Source organism: Pelobates fuscus, chromosome 11 (genome assembly GCF_036172605.1).
Source record: "Pelobates fuscus isolate aPelFus1 chromosome 11, aPelFus1.pri, whole genome shotgun sequence".
Taxonomy (NCBI): domain Eukaryota; kingdom Metazoa; phylum Chordata; class Amphibia; order Anura; family Pelobatidae; genus Pelobates; species Pelobates fuscus.
This window is the reverse complement of record NC_086327.1, coordinates 22,306,514-22,321,936: the sequence shown is the minus strand read 5'-3', so window position 1 is coordinate 22,321,936 and position 15,423 is coordinate 22,306,514. Positions and strand designations below refer to the sequence as shown.

General features: G+C 42.5%; 2 protein-coding genes across 2 annotated transcripts in view; both read left to right on the top strand.

Annotated features, from left to right (window-relative positions):
• The window catches only part of LOC134577283 (guanylate-binding protein 1-like), a 326,911-nt gene that overhangs the window by 153,138 nt on the left and 158,350 nt on the right, over positions 1–15,423 (top strand). The window lies entirely within an intron of this gene.
• The window catches only part of LOC134577857 (guanylate-binding protein 1-like), a 55,118-nt gene continuing 53,995 nt past the window's right edge, over positions 14,301–15,423 (top strand). The window contains exon 1 of the mRNA XM_063436766.1: positions 14,301–14,374. The gene's annotated coding sequence lies outside the window, so the exon portion shown is untranslated. The remainder of the gene's footprint in view (positions 14,375–15,423) is intronic.

The following is a 15,423-nucleotide window of genomic DNA, read 5'->3' as shown; positions in this document are numbered from 1 at the left end:
ATACATAGGGATTAAGGAGAGAACGCAGGTAACTTGTTTTTCTTTGGTTTTTATTATATATTGGGGTTGATGTGTATTGTAGTCCTTGCTGCCGCCCAGTAGTGATGGGAGTGAGCGCAGGACTTATCTTTCTGCAAGATAGCAGTACTGTATATTAGAAAAGAAATGACTCACAGTTTGTACCTGATAGACCTACTTAAATCTTTTTGCTTTATTCTTTCTGTCGCATAGAAGTATACGTTTATTACTCTGTTTTATTGTAAGTTATTTCACATGAGATATGTGTGCCTGGTATGATTGTTGCTTTAAAATACCATAAGCCCACTACACTTTCTATGAGAGTGGGATAAGTGTAAATGAGTTGCATTGTTTAAATGATGAGCTCAGTAGTTTTATACTGAGACAACAAAGGCACTTCATTAGTATTTGAAAGTTAATTCCCCATATGGGATTAGTTGTATAGAACACCAATCAGCACATCTTCCCTGCCCCGTTTGTTTGTTGCAAAGGATCCATACGGTAAAAAAAAAAAAGAAAACACCTTCATTTTGAGTGGTCCAACACATGCTTTATTTTGTGCTGTAAAATAACCTTTTTATTGCTACAGATGATCCAGTACAATAACTACTGCTTGTGTCTTCTATGTCTCACATTATGTGTTATTTTAAATGGTGGTATATAGCCTGGATCAGAAATCATGGACAAAGGTTTCTACCTGTTGTACTAAGGCTCTTGGAGACTGACCGGTCTAAGGTTTGCCATGCCTTTTAAACATGGTATTGTATAAAAAAAATGTTTAAGTCTCTGAGAGTTCTGAAAAATTCTGGTGAAACCATGTCTGTGTAATCTGGTCCAGATGTTTGTTCAATTTCTATAAGATTTAAGTTGATGCAGCATCATCTCAGATTAGTTAATGGAAGTTGTATACAAATAGTTGAGTTATGAGCGCGCTATATAAATGGATCCTTTCTTTATATACAATACTATAGTAGAGTAAAGTAATGAAGTTAATTAAGAAAATGTATACATAAGAATCCCTAAAATAAATCTAATACAATAATATGTTCTGAGTACAGCTGTTAACTGTTTATTCTGTGTAAATGGTGACTGTGATAATGTGTGAAGTGTGCAGCTTAACTTGAAAGTGGTTTAATTTATATGTTGCTGTATTGTTTTAAATTATATTTGAATCAGTTTGTCTCAGTCTAGTGATACTGATAAAAATGCCAGCCAAATAACCTAGCAAATAACTGTTTTATTAGCTGTTGGATACTAGCGTTTTGGCCAAGAGTAGTTGGAGTTGGAGTAGTTCTATCAGCTCAGAGAGGCTCTGTGTTGTGGTCTGATATAGCAATATGGGAATGGAGATTTGGAGGTGTTAGTTTAAGACTGCTTTTTATATTGTGTCTATCCGTGTTTCCTAGGAGGGAGACATAGTGTGTAGTTGCGTGCCCATAAATGTGATTTCTGTATTGGCATATCTGCTGGGTACCCATTATGTGTTTCTACAAATATACTGTTTTGTGAGACATTGTATGCTGAGTATAAATTATATGTTTGAAAAGAATTGTTGTTTATGAGCTTAGTACTTCAGTAAGATGTGCTAAAATGTGGAATGAGGTGGAAATTGAAATGTTGGGATTATGGAAGAATAAGCAGTCTATATCCACTGCCTTGGCATATAAGCAAGATGCAAAGGAAGAGATTGGTAATATGATTTTTGTAAAGAGATTTTACAAGTGTTGGAAGGATGAGGCAGGTTTGATGGCTGGAGATGATATGGATCTCCTTAAAATACAGTCATGCCTTGGTAATATGTTGCCACGGTATTCTTTGCTTGTGAAACAATTGATTTCAGACTGGTCCATTTTGGGTGGCTAAGATTTTCTTACCAAGGTTATAGAGAAGGAAAATGCAGGTTGTTTTGACTTAAGAAAAGATTTAGGAAGTAAGATTGCTTATTATGCTCAGGGATTGCAACACTGTCCACCTACACAGGCCCGAGAAAGAGGATGGGATGGAGAACATAGAGCCCGTGGAAGGGGTGGTCAAAGAGGGGCAAGGGGATGGAGACAGGGAAATCAGGGATATAGGGGCAGGGGTAACCAAGGAGGAACACTTGTTTTGACTGTGGCCAGCATGGCCCCTGGAGGAATGAGTGTCCACACCCCAACAACCCCACAATTCTCAAAATACGCCTGGTAGAAAAGAACAACACAAGACCCACTCCCAACACCACTGGCCAGCAAATCGCTTAGTTCAAGACTTTAGAGCCCTGAATAGTTTAATTGTGCCTATTTCACCCATTGTCCCTGATGTGACATCCCTCATTACAGCCATTCCACATGATGCCACTTGCTTCACTGTCATTGATTTAAGTAATGCATTTCTTTTTTTTGTCTATACCTATTGATCAAGAGACACAGCTACTTATGGTCTTTACTTTTTGAAGGCTGTCAGTTTACCTGGACACGCTTACCCAAGGCTATGTGGATTCCCCAGCTGTTTATTCGTTGGTACTCCAACATACTCTAAAAAACATGGATCCCCGGTCATGGTTCCGTCCTTTTGCAAAATGTTGATGATTTGTTGTTATGTAGCCCTAGCTATGAGGCAAGCACTGTGGATACTGTCAGCAACTGTGGGTCACAAGGTTGTTAAACACAAAATGCAATTGTGTAAATCAAAGGTTGATTACTTAGGTTTTGTTCTGGCTTCAGGCTCCAGACAATTGAGTCCAAAATGTATTGAGGTCATTCAGAGGATTCCTACACCCACTACTCGGAAGGAGTTGCTCACCTTCCTCGGCATGATTAATTACTGCCGCCAGTGGATCCCTGAATGCTCCCATTATGACTCAATCCTAAGGGAGGCTGTACGTTCTGACAGCCCTGAAAATGTCTGCTGGTCACCAGACATGCTAGCTGCGTATATTGCCCTCAAAGTTGCTATTGTGCAAGCCCCGGCTTTAGGACTACCTGTGTATTGTAAACCATTTCATTTGTATGCTTGGGACAATTGTAAAACCATGGCCGCGGTCTGTGCAGAAGAGCACGGAGGCGGTATACGTCACATAGCATTCTTTTCCAAAGTAGTTCCAGCTCCGGTACAGGGTATGCCGGCGTGTCTCAGAGCATTGACAGCATGTGCAATGGATGTTGAAACTGCTACTACTATCACACTAGGGCATCCTACAATACTTCATGTCAGTCACCAGGTCCCTCAGCTTACAACAAATCTCACCCCACAACACATGACAGCCCAGCGCTTAAGTGGTTATGAGATTCTTTTTCTTAATACCCAGAATCTGTCTTTTGGATTAAACAAGGTTTAGAGAAAGATCAGAATGATCTGTTCTCTAAAGAGGGGAGAATAGGCATACTTGAAGCCAGCTGCTTTATTTTCATCAGTCAGGCACATAGCAAGCACCATCCAATTCCTCGTGAATTCATTTTATATTAGGAATCTCAGACAGCATGTACAGTCTTTTGTAAGATAGTGTGAACCATGTATGAGAACACATCCTAATATTCCACACAAATCACAGCACGAACATTTGCCCCCTCCAGCTGCTCCTTTTGCACGCTTACAGATTGATTTTATTCATGTATCCAAAATTGGTAAGAAACAGCAATACTTACTGGTCATAGTTGATCAGTTTAGTAGATGGCCTGAGGCCTTTGTGACATCTAGGGAAGATGCTAGGACTGTAGTGAAGATTATTGTTACTGAAATTATTCCCAGGTACGGCTGCCCTCTGCAGATTGGCTCTGATAATGGCCCTGCTTTTGCCAGTGGGGTTGCCCAGGAACTTGCTAAATTCTTGCAAGTTACCTGGAAGTTTCCTATACCCTATCATCCACAGAGTTCAGGGGTAGTTGAAAGGATGAATAGGACTATTAAGGATGAAGCTTATGAAAGTTACTGCAGGAACATGGGTAAATTGGACTAGATATCTACCAGCTATTTTAGCTGAGAAAAGAATGAATCCCCACAAGGTGACTAAATTATCTCCATTTGAGATTTTGATGGGATGACCTTTTCCCACACCCTGGGCCAGGGAACCGCTTGTTATAATGTCTGGGGATTTACAAGCTAATACAAGAACAATATGTATAGGAATTATTGATAAAACTGAATGGTATATATGGCAATGCTTCTTCGCAGTTTCCCCTTACCTTCACAGGAACCTACTCAACCATACCAGCCCGGTGACAAGGTGTATATCCATCAGCTTAACAGGACCAAGACTTTGGCAGATGTATTTTGTACCAAGGTCTTCCTTCTAGAGGATGTGCGACCTTGCTTACAATGTCAAGCCCATCACTATTCCACAGTACTCTAATATCGGTGGATTCCCGCCAATTCCAACGTGGGAAACAAATTAAATAGTACTAGTGCTAAATGAACTGAAGTGTATTTATTAATCTGTTGTAAGATCATTGTGAATATATACAATACAAAAAACACAATTCAAAAAAATGCAGAGTCAAAACTGAACAATTAAAGTGATAGTGCTTTGATTATTATTATGTTATTATTTATATAGCGCCAACTTTGATGTACTGACACAAAAATAAATAGAGGCTGCAATTTATAGAACAAGGAATTCCCAATTCCATAAATTAATATTTTTTTTGTGAAATGTAGTTTCACGTAAAAATTAGAGCACAGTCCATGGAAGGTACACAGTTCTGAAGTTGCACAAATGGGATTTGTAACTTCCAAATTTCACTGGAGTAATAAGCTGATTTAATAGGTCCCTGTTCTTCAGGATAGACTGTCGGTTTTCAACAAGCCCAATTATCGGGAGTGCGGACCACCCAGGTACTCTGTAGCTAGGAAGGGTGTGCAGTGCTAACTTAAACTGATCAAATATTCCACTTGTCGATAATTGTAGCGTAAATGCAACTTCCTAAAATGCCTCCAGAATATAAAAATAAGACATATGTTGGCTCAATAACGTCATATAATAAGCACAGGACATTGCATGCTTTTATTGCAGGGTTTGCCTCTTTCATCATGTATACACCGGCATCTGCATAAATAAATATGATAATAGATTGAAATAGATATGCAGAGAAACAACCTAGATCGATCTACCTTATTGAATTTCTAAATATTAAGAGAACACATGTCAAAATAGGTCCTTTACATTGCTTACACATGATATTCTCATACGTTTAATCTTTCTGGTGAATACCCTCTCATATTATTTATTTGAACCAATCTATGATTCAGGAAGAATTGTGATAAATTCTGATCATATTATGGAAAACCCCATTTCATAAAAATTCTAAGTGTTGATCTGCACCTGGACCCCGAGGAAAGCAATGTCCTTCCTCCCTGGCCAGAGGTAAGAGCATTAAATAAGGGGAAACCGTATAAACCACTCCTTTCACCCTCCCCCACACAACACAGCTCATAGCTCAGCACACTACACAATGCATACACTACACATGGCATCGCTAACACACACACAGCATCCACCACACAAACCCTGCATACACTATATCCAAAAACTATATACACTACAAACACACTGCATAGACTATCTACAAACTGCATTTTGTCTAATTAACTGCCACAAGGGTGCAGTCTGTGAAATTGAGAAGATGGAAATTGTAATTGTATAGAAACAATATGATACATGGAGTAAGAGAAACATGATTGGAGGAAACATACCCCCAGTTTCTTATTAGGACTTGTAAAGGAGACAGAACATGTTTAGACAATGTGCTATGCTTAGGGGAAAGGGCCCCCTTTGTGGATTTGTGTGATAAGCTGACTGCTTATTTTTTTTTTTTTTTATTTAAATTGAAAGTCTGCATATACTGCAGTGAGTAAAGGATGCAAAGTATCACGGAAATTGGTTTGGGTGGGGTGTGAGCATGTTCTAACCACATTGTGAGATGCATAGTTTACCTCTGCCTTAAACAAACATTGATGACATTTACTGTATGTGCTGGAAAACATAAAGTGGGCTTTCACTATCTTATTGTCTATATCAGATTCTTCCCATGAATTCAAAATAACAATTGAAATAAACCACTTAAGGGAACATTTGGCATGAATTGAAGATTATGCTAGCGTCAGTGTACCTATAATCTTAATTTTAATAATGACAGGAGGCGAGTATTTTGCATTTCTCCATTTACTAAACTCCACAGCAGTAAAGAAAGTGAAACATTTAACCAATCAAAATGCAATAGGGAGTAAGGTATTCCTAGCAAATAGGCTCCTCCTCTTCTTTCAGAAGTGACATTGTAACAGTGAAAAGTTCCATAAATAACATCTGGAAAAACACAACAGGTGAAACTTCCAGAAATATGACGATGAAGACTGTAACCAACTGCAACGGGTGAACGTCTGATAGCATGATGATCGTCATGGAGTGAGTAGCAGTCCGAAGAAGGTACAGAATTTCATGGAATTAAACTGAAATGAGAGTGTGAAATGGGTTAGACTGTGGTCTTTAAACTGGTTGTTGCAATAACAGTGACCCGTCTAATGATATTTTAACGACTAAGCTTATAGGATAAAATTAATAAATAACCATCTAACTGTACATGACTGATAATAGACATGGTAATGACAGATGTTGCGATAAGAATGAGAAAGAAAGTAGTTAATACCGGTACTCGGATGTTCCCATCTTCCCTAGGGTGGGAAAGGGTGGCAAAATACTTGCCTCCTGTCATTATTAAAATTAAGATTATAGGTACACTGACGCTAGCATAATCTACAATTTGATCACATGACAGGATGCTTCCTATTTTGTATTTTTAACGCTGTTGTAAGAGTGACATGGCCGCGTCGTGTGGAAATAGATGGTGCGAAACGTGAATTCTCTAGACCAGTCCGCGGAACGCAGGATATCGCGCACCGAGTGGGCCCTGAAAGAAGCGTCTACGCCTGCTAAAGAAAGCACCCAACGAACCCATCTGGCGAGGGTAGTTGTAGAGATAGGGATGTGTGGTCGAACATATGCTACGAGGAGTTGTCCCGAAGGTGGGGTCCGTATCGGAAGCGTCACCTCCACATATCGTCGTAGTGTGGTCACAACGCAGAGTTGTGGATCGGAATTGAAGAAGGGGTAGAAAACTGTCGTAGAGTCTGACCGTGCAACGCGATATCTGGAACATGACTCCCTCAAGGGAGATCAAGAACGTGTCTATGTCGAACTCCCGGACGTCCGATACTCTGCGTCAAGAAACCAGGCAAAGCAGAACCGTTAGCTTTGCAGAGAGTTGACGGAGGGAGAGTCTGTTGTTGGTCGGCCATTCTCTCAGGAAACGGAGGACTACCTCGACATCCCAGAGACGTGAATATTTGGGTCCAGGGGGTCGTTGTAGTCAAATGCCCCTTAGAAGTCGACATGTCAACGGATCTTTTCCTACTGGGATTCCTAGTATAGGGATGTGGGCCACTGAGATAGCGGAGCGGACTACGGTAATTGACCTGTAAGATCGTCCTGTTGAGAACAGATGGGTTAGAAAGTTTAAAATGGTAGGAATAGAGGACATAAATGGATCAAGGTCCCGTTCCATGCACCAATTGGACCAGGATAGGTAGGATCTTCTGGTTCCTGGAGCCCATGAGTCCCATAGGAGGTCCTTAGCAGCCTGTGATAGTTCGCCGACTTGCCAGACACCCCGGAAAGAGTCCAAGCCACCAGAGTGAGTCGGTTGGCCAGGATCAGTGGGTGTGGGCTTCCTTTCGGATCTGTGAGGATATGCTGGTGTGAAGGTAGTAGAAGGGGATCCCTGTAAGATAGGGCTAGGATTTCCGGAAACCATGGTTGTCCTGTCCACAGAGGTGTGATGAGTAGGAGAGATACTCGTTGTCGTCTCAGGTAGTGGATGGTCCTTGCTATCATGGTGAAGGGGGGAAAAGCGTATGCTCCCGTGATCGGCCATGGTTGAAGGAATGCATCCGTTGCCTTGCTCTCCGGGAGCCAACTGAAATATACTTGCATTTGCCTGTTGTTGCGAGATGCAAACAGATCTAGGTGAAATGGACCCCGATGTTCCGCTAGACCCTGGAAGATCTGTGGGTCCAGTTTCCAATCGCTGGTGTCCCTCCAGTGGCGTGAAAACCAGTCTGCCGAATAATTGCGGGGGGGCGGGGCCTGACCGCCGGCGGGATCAGACGTGCCATGTCTGAGCTCCCGCTTCGGGGCCACAAAATCAGCGCTGACCAGAGCCTAAACCCACTCAGCAATACCCACAAGCGACTAAATTGACCTTAAGCTGATGGGGTACACGGGGATACCCGCCAAGACCCTCCTTGGCACCAGCAACGACCTAACAAGTACCCGGAGTGTGGAGGAGCTTGAGCCGGGACGAGACGGCCGCTCTCCCGGGTCTCCGGCTGGTGTCTGGCTCCCCCCCCCCCTGGACCGGGGGGGTCATCCCGGTCTACACAGGCAACTACTGGAGAGCCAACTAAGGCCTTAAAAATCATCACCCTGCCGTGGACCATCGAGCAGCGCTCCTCAAGATGGCCGCCGAATACCAGCCATGTGCGCGACCTACCCGCATAAATAGGGTGGAGGGCTGCACTCCTTCAGCTGCGACGGCACAGAGCCAGGAGCCACCACCCGTGACCCTCTGCCCACTACACGCACCATCCTGGCCGAGTTTTGAGTGAGAACACATCAAACCACCAAGCAAGGGCTAGCTATACCCACCTCGGCCTTGACAGTGCAGCATAGGTACCAGCGGACCGTTACACCGTCCTTCTTAAGAAAGCATTCACACCCACATTGCACTGGACTTTTGTACTAACTAAGCACTCTTTGGCATGGAATCACAAGGTGCCCAGTGGTCTATCAGCTGTACCAGCAGATGAAGCGGCAGGCCTACAAGCTAATGTGTTCCAGCAAGTATTTCCTAACAGCGCAATTAATCTTCTATATTGACCATTTGCATTATATGACCAGACTTAGTAGCATAATCTTAAACTAAAATGTTGTAGGCAGCATGCATAGCCTATCAGTTTCCTTTAATCTGTTAAGCCTGTCTGTTTACTCTTGAATTTCCATACAAAAAAAAAAAAAAAAAAGTGCAACATATCTTGAACCTGTTATCAATATGTCACCATTTATTTACTACTGTACTATTTTGGACATTACTAATGTATGTAATCAATGCACTTTCAAAAATAAAGAATAAAAAAAAAAAAAAAAAAAAAAAAAAACAGTCTGCCGTTAGGTTTGTTTCCCCTGGGAGATATTCCGCTTTGAGGGAGATGTTGCGGGGTAGGCAGAAGTAGAAAATCACCTTTGTTATTTCTGACAGGATCCGGGATCGGGCACCACCCAGACGATTGATGTAACGGACTGCTGAGATGTTGTCCATCCGTAGAAGGATGCAGCAGTCCGTCTTTTCTTTTGCTAGGCTGCAGATGGCAAATGATCCTGCCAGGAGTTCTAGGCAGTTTATGTGCATGTTGAGGTCCTGAGAGGTCCAGGCACCACCTGTTGATGCCCCTTCGCTTGTGGTGCCCCATCCCCAGAGGCTGGCGTCTGATTCCAGGACTATGTCGGGTGTGCTCCCGAAAATGGCCCAACCGTTCCATGCTTCCATGCAGTCTAGCCACCATCTGAGTTTGTCTCTGACCTCCTCCGTTACCGGGATCGGTTGGTCGTAGGATGGGTTTTGTCTGAGGAAAGATGCTTAAACCCCTTAAGGACACATGACATGTGTGACATGTCATGATTCCCTTTTATTCCAGAAGTTTGGTCCTTAACCCCTTAAGGACACATGACATGTGTGACACGTCATGATTCCCTTTTATTCCAGAAGTTTGGTCCTTAAGGGGTTAAGGGGTTAAGACGTTGCATCACCCTGTAGTGGAGTGGGCCCGGGAAGATAGCTTGAATGGAAGCTGAGAGGAGTCCCACTATTCGAGCGAGTGTGCGGAGTGGAATAGCGTGGGCGCGAATAGTCTTGCGCAGTTCTTTGCGAATGGTCAAGATCTATGACGCCGGCAGTCGTAGGGTAATTGTGGTGGAATCTATATCTAATCCTAGGAATTGTACCATCTGGGATGGTGACATGGCTGACTTGTGAAAGTTCACCACAAAACCCAGGGATGATAGGAGGTCCGTGGTATAGCGTGTGTGCTGTACCAGTCTGGACTTGTCGGAGCAGAACAGTAGGAGGTCGTCCAGGTATATACTGCAATGAATTCCGTGTGCTCGAAGATGAGAGGCTTCAGTAATTTGGTGAAGCACCATGGGGCTGAGCTGAGGCCGATAGGGTGGCACGTGAATTGCCAGGGGCGGCCTTGCCAGTGGAACCGTAGGAATTGTCGACAGGAATGGTGGACGGGCACTGAAAGGTATGCGTCTTTTAGGTCTAGTCTCGTGAACCAATCTTTGTCCTGTAATAGGTCTCTCAGGAGGTGTATGCCTTCCATCTTGAAGTGCCTGTACGTGACATATTCGTTGAGTCTTTTTAAGTTTATGACGGGACGAAAGTTCCACGTCTTCTTCTTTACCAGGAATATGTTGCTGAAGAAACCTTGTGGTCCAGAGGCTGGTTCGATTGCCCCTTTCAATTGAAGTTCTTGTAACTCGTTGTGTATGAGTTCGGTGTCTTCTGTCAAGCATTTGATGGGGTATGGTGTGACCTTTTGTCGTGGATGGTCCGTGAAGTCGATGAGGTATCCCTGAACCGTTTGCAGGATCCAGGCATCTGTGGAGATGGTTTGCCATTCCTGAAAGAACAAAGAGATGCAACCTGCTGTATGAAGAGGAAGGTAATGTGATAGGTGATTGCTTACCTGCGGAAAAACGAGCTCTGCCTTGGGTACGCGGTCCATGACCTCTGTCTGCCCCTCGGGTGTATGAGAACTGTTGATGGTATCCCACTTCGGGGTAGAACGGCTGGGGTCTTGAATTGAGGGGTCCTGAGGGCCAGAATCGTCTGACAGCACGGCCCCTTTGGCGGCCAGTCCGTCCAAAAACACCACTGGTGGGGTTATGTCTAAACACTCTCCTCATGGAGGATTGAGCTTTGTTCAGGGAGGTAAATATATTTACATGTTTATTCAAGTCTTTGAGGAATGGATCTCCAAATAGTTTGCCCTGTGCCAGAGTACCTAGTTCTTTGGTGCCCAATTCCACCAACTTTCCGTCTATGTGGAGTAGTGCTGCTTTGCGCCACTTGGAGGAGAGGGTGGCATTGGTGTTACCCACAAAGCAAAAGCATCTTTGTGCCCACTCCCGTACATCATGAGCCCATTCGCAAACCATGGTCGCGTCAAATTGGTCTGCCTTCGTGAGAGCGTCATCCACCAGGTACATGATCCTGGAAAGTGGTCCCACCGAGTCCAGGAACTTGTCTTGGACTGCTCTGAAACCCTTCTCCACATCTTTGCATGGGTCACGGGGCATGAATGTGGTCATCACCTGGTCAAACTCTGGTGTCTCTGCTACGTGATCGGGAAGAGAAGGTCTTGGACATTCTGACCGCAGTCGGTTGCAAACTGTCTTGTCCATGGATTTTCGAAGCCAGAGATGCATACGTTTTGCAAGGTGATCTGGGGGTGTCCAGTCCCCTGAACGAGGGTGTCTTAGGTTCCTCGGGTCGAACAGTCTCTGGCCTGATGGGTCAAAAATGGCGTCTTTGTCTTCCTGCGGGTTATCCGCAGTCTCCCAGCAATGTGTGTGGTAATAAACCGAGTTGAGATTCGGAATCGGTACCCCATGCATCCTCCTGCAAGTCTGACTCGTCTGCTCGCCATTCATCCAAAATGGCCAATGACTTGGTATGTATGGTATGTGTGTCTTCCTCTTCAGAGGAGTAATCGAGTTGTGGGGTCGGGGTAGTGACCGTTGAGGGCTTATGCTGCTTTGCCTTGGTCGGGTTCTGGTGACCCTTTTCCCCTTTCCAGTGGCGTTTGCCAGTTGAGGGCAATTGGCTCTTATGTGGTTCCGAATCCTTGGAATCTGAGTTGTGTCGGGATTGGTGGGTTTTAGATGGTTTCCTCTTATCAGTATTAGAGGCCATCATTTTGGAGAGAACTTTCTCCATGGAGGCTGCTACTGCCTCATTTATCATGGTTTGGAAGTCTGCTGTATTTTGAGAAGCTTCCATATCTATTGACAGGTTATAATTTATGTGTCACAGGGCGTAAGCAGTAGTAGAGGTCAGTTCAGCTGTGTTATTCACTGTATCAATGTTGACCCCAGCATGGTGCAATAGTGTGCACTATATGTACTCCAAGTAGGAGGTAACCCCAGCAGGGTGTGTGGTGGAAAATAATTAAAATGAATGAAATGGTAAAGTGTAAAAAAACCCCAGCAGGGTATATCCAGCCTGTATATGACTTATATGGTACAGTGTAGAAAAAAAAACCAGCAGGGTATACACAGCCTGTATCAGGCACTGGTGTGATAACATTTGTAAAGTGTAGAGACCCCAGCAGGGTATACACAGCCTGTATCAGGCACTGGTTGTGGTAAAATATGTACTAAACAGGCAGTAACCACACTATTGGGCTTTTACGTATATCTGGGCCTCACCCAGGTTGACAGAGGTGGCCACAGGGCGACCTCCACAAGCAGCAAGGTTTATGGGGCAGCACCCCAGACAGGCACAGGGTAATGATCCCTTTGGTGCCTTTATACAGCTTATTAAGTAAAATATATATCGGACTGACCTCTGTATTTTTAAACTGAGAGTTAGCTGAGCTCCGTCCCCGGTCGCAGCACTTAGGGCACTGTGAGGATTTTAAAATGGCGGCCGCAATCTCGCGAGATTCCAAATGGCTGCCGTGAGGGTAGGGCGGGAATGGGAGCCGCGAGGCGGCTAGGTGTGAGGCAAAGAGCCGACCGGGTGGCGGTGACGGTCGGAACAGGGGAAAACAAAGAGTGCGACGGCGGTAAAACCGTCGGGCGATACCGGGTCTGTCCGCGGGTGGTAAAAGGAGCGGGAGCGAATTACATAGTAAGCAGAAAGCTAGATGTATACTAGGGTGAAGAAGCCCTAGTCTGATCAAATATAAATATAAAAAAACCAAAGATAATGGAAAAAATATACATAAGCGAAAATATAGTAACAAGAAAAACACCAAAAAGGCATATAATCAGAGTATAAGATAAAATAAACAGATAGATATATATGAGAAAACACCAAAAGGTATATAATCTGGGTATAGATTAAACTAAACAGTAAATATATATGAGTAAGATAAAATAGACAGTAAAAAATATACATATAAGGGAAAAGCAAAAAACTCTGACCTGTCTATGATGGAGCAGTAAAGAAGGAGGATGAGGAGCCTGTTTGCTGGGAATACCTTACTCCCTATTGCATTTTGATTGGTTAAATGTTTCACTTTCTTTACTGCTGTGGAGTTTAGCAAAGAGAGAAATGCAAAATAGGAAGCCTCCTGTCATGTGATAAAATTAAAGCACTCTCACTATCTGATTGCTGCTCAAAGTTTAATGGGTTAATTTGGAAAGTGAATTTTCACTTGGCCGCTGAGGGGCCAGTCTGTAGGTACCACGAGAGCCCCTGACAAAACTGCAAGGGAATTACACCCACACATTCTGAACATGTTTACATATTTTCAAATTGCTTCTTAAAGGGACACTATAGTCACCTGAACAACTTTAGCTTAATGAATCAGTTTTGATGTATAGAACATGCCCCTGCAGCCTCACTGCTCAATCCTCTGCCATTTAGGAGTTAAATCCCTTTGTTTATGAACCCTAGTCACACCTCCCTGCATGTGACTTGCACAGCCTTCCATAAACACTTACTGTAAAGAGAGCCCTATTTAGGCTTTTATTGCAAGTTCTGTTTAATTAAGATTTTCTTATCCCCTGCCATGTTAATAGCTTGCTAGACCCTGCAAGAGCCTCCTGTATGTGATTAAAGTTCAATTTAGAGATTAAGATATTTAAGGTAAATTACATCTGTTTGAAAGTGAAACCAGTTTTTTTTTCATGCAGGCTCTGTCAATCATAGCCAGGGGAGGTGTGGCTAGGGCTGCATAAACAGAAACAAAGTGATTTAACTCCTAAATGACAGTGAATTGAGCAGTGAAATTGCAGGGGAATGATCTATACACTAAAACTGCTTTATTTAGCTAAAGTAATTTAGGTGACTATAGTGTTCCTTTAACCCCTTAAGGACACACGACGTGTGTGACACGTCATGATTCCCTTTTATTCCAGAAGTTTGGTCCTTAAGGGGTTAATATAACTGTTATCCCATGCATCGCCATGCAGTTCTGTAGCACAGCTGGGTGTAGTACATTTATTTAGCATTCCACGTCTTACTTTCACTTTCGATGTGAAACAAAAGACAGTGGAAAAGAGAAGCAAAGAGAGGAAGCTCCAGGACGACTGGAAAAGGTAAGCTATAAAAAAATCAACTTAAAATATATATATATATATAAAACATGACAGAGAATATGAATACAAGTCTGTTTTAATATCAGTAAGTTTATGTTTAATCAGTTTTAATATTCTTAGTAAATTTAAAATAAAATGATGCATCTTTTCTTGCTAGAAAACAGAGGTTATTGAGGGTTGCATGGTTTTACTTGCTGTGTTTTAGCTTGTTTTATTTATATCTGCTGAATGATTTAGTACCATCGCGTTTAGAATTTGTAAAGCATATGAAATGTTTATCTTGCTACTTTGTTATAAACAAAACTTTTTTGGGAATTTTAACTTTAATGGTTGCTATTTGAATAACGTTTAAACATTTTTTTATATGTGTACTACATTTCACGAGTTGCTCTAACCCCTTCATTACCAAGCGAACTGACCACCAGCAGTTAAGTATTTTTTGTGTCATTTAAAGTAATATATAAATCGTTTTTTTTCATTTCTATATGCATAGAAAGTATACCATATAGTGAAAACAAAACAAACCATCTTTGTTGATTCTTAAATAAATTACAAAAACTTAAGACAAAAAGCTAAATGTTTTAATTTAAAGGCATGTATTTTGTTTTGAAAACAAGGACAAAGATCATATTTTTGCAACATATTATTTCTCTTTCATCTTAATTCTTAATATTAATAGCATTTATATCATCCTGAGATTGAGCCCATTAACTTGTGTTCTCTGTACTCGACATTCATTCACATACATCTCTTTTTATTCTTTTGAGCTACTCTGTCAATCCCTACCGTATTGTAAATAGGACGTCCTGGGCTTTCCAGTGATATGTCACGTGACCGGGTGGGGTGCTGGTAACTTCCTAAGTAGGAAATCACAAAAAAAAAAAAGTGGAAGACACTTTTTTTCCTTGGTTCCCAGGAGGATATAGAGATGTGTTATGCACCACTTTGTTAATTGTATACAGTGGGATTATATAATAAGTAAGTCAAGTTATGAAAAATAATAAGATTTCTGTATTAGAGTAAATCACTCAAAAACAAATAAGTAATAT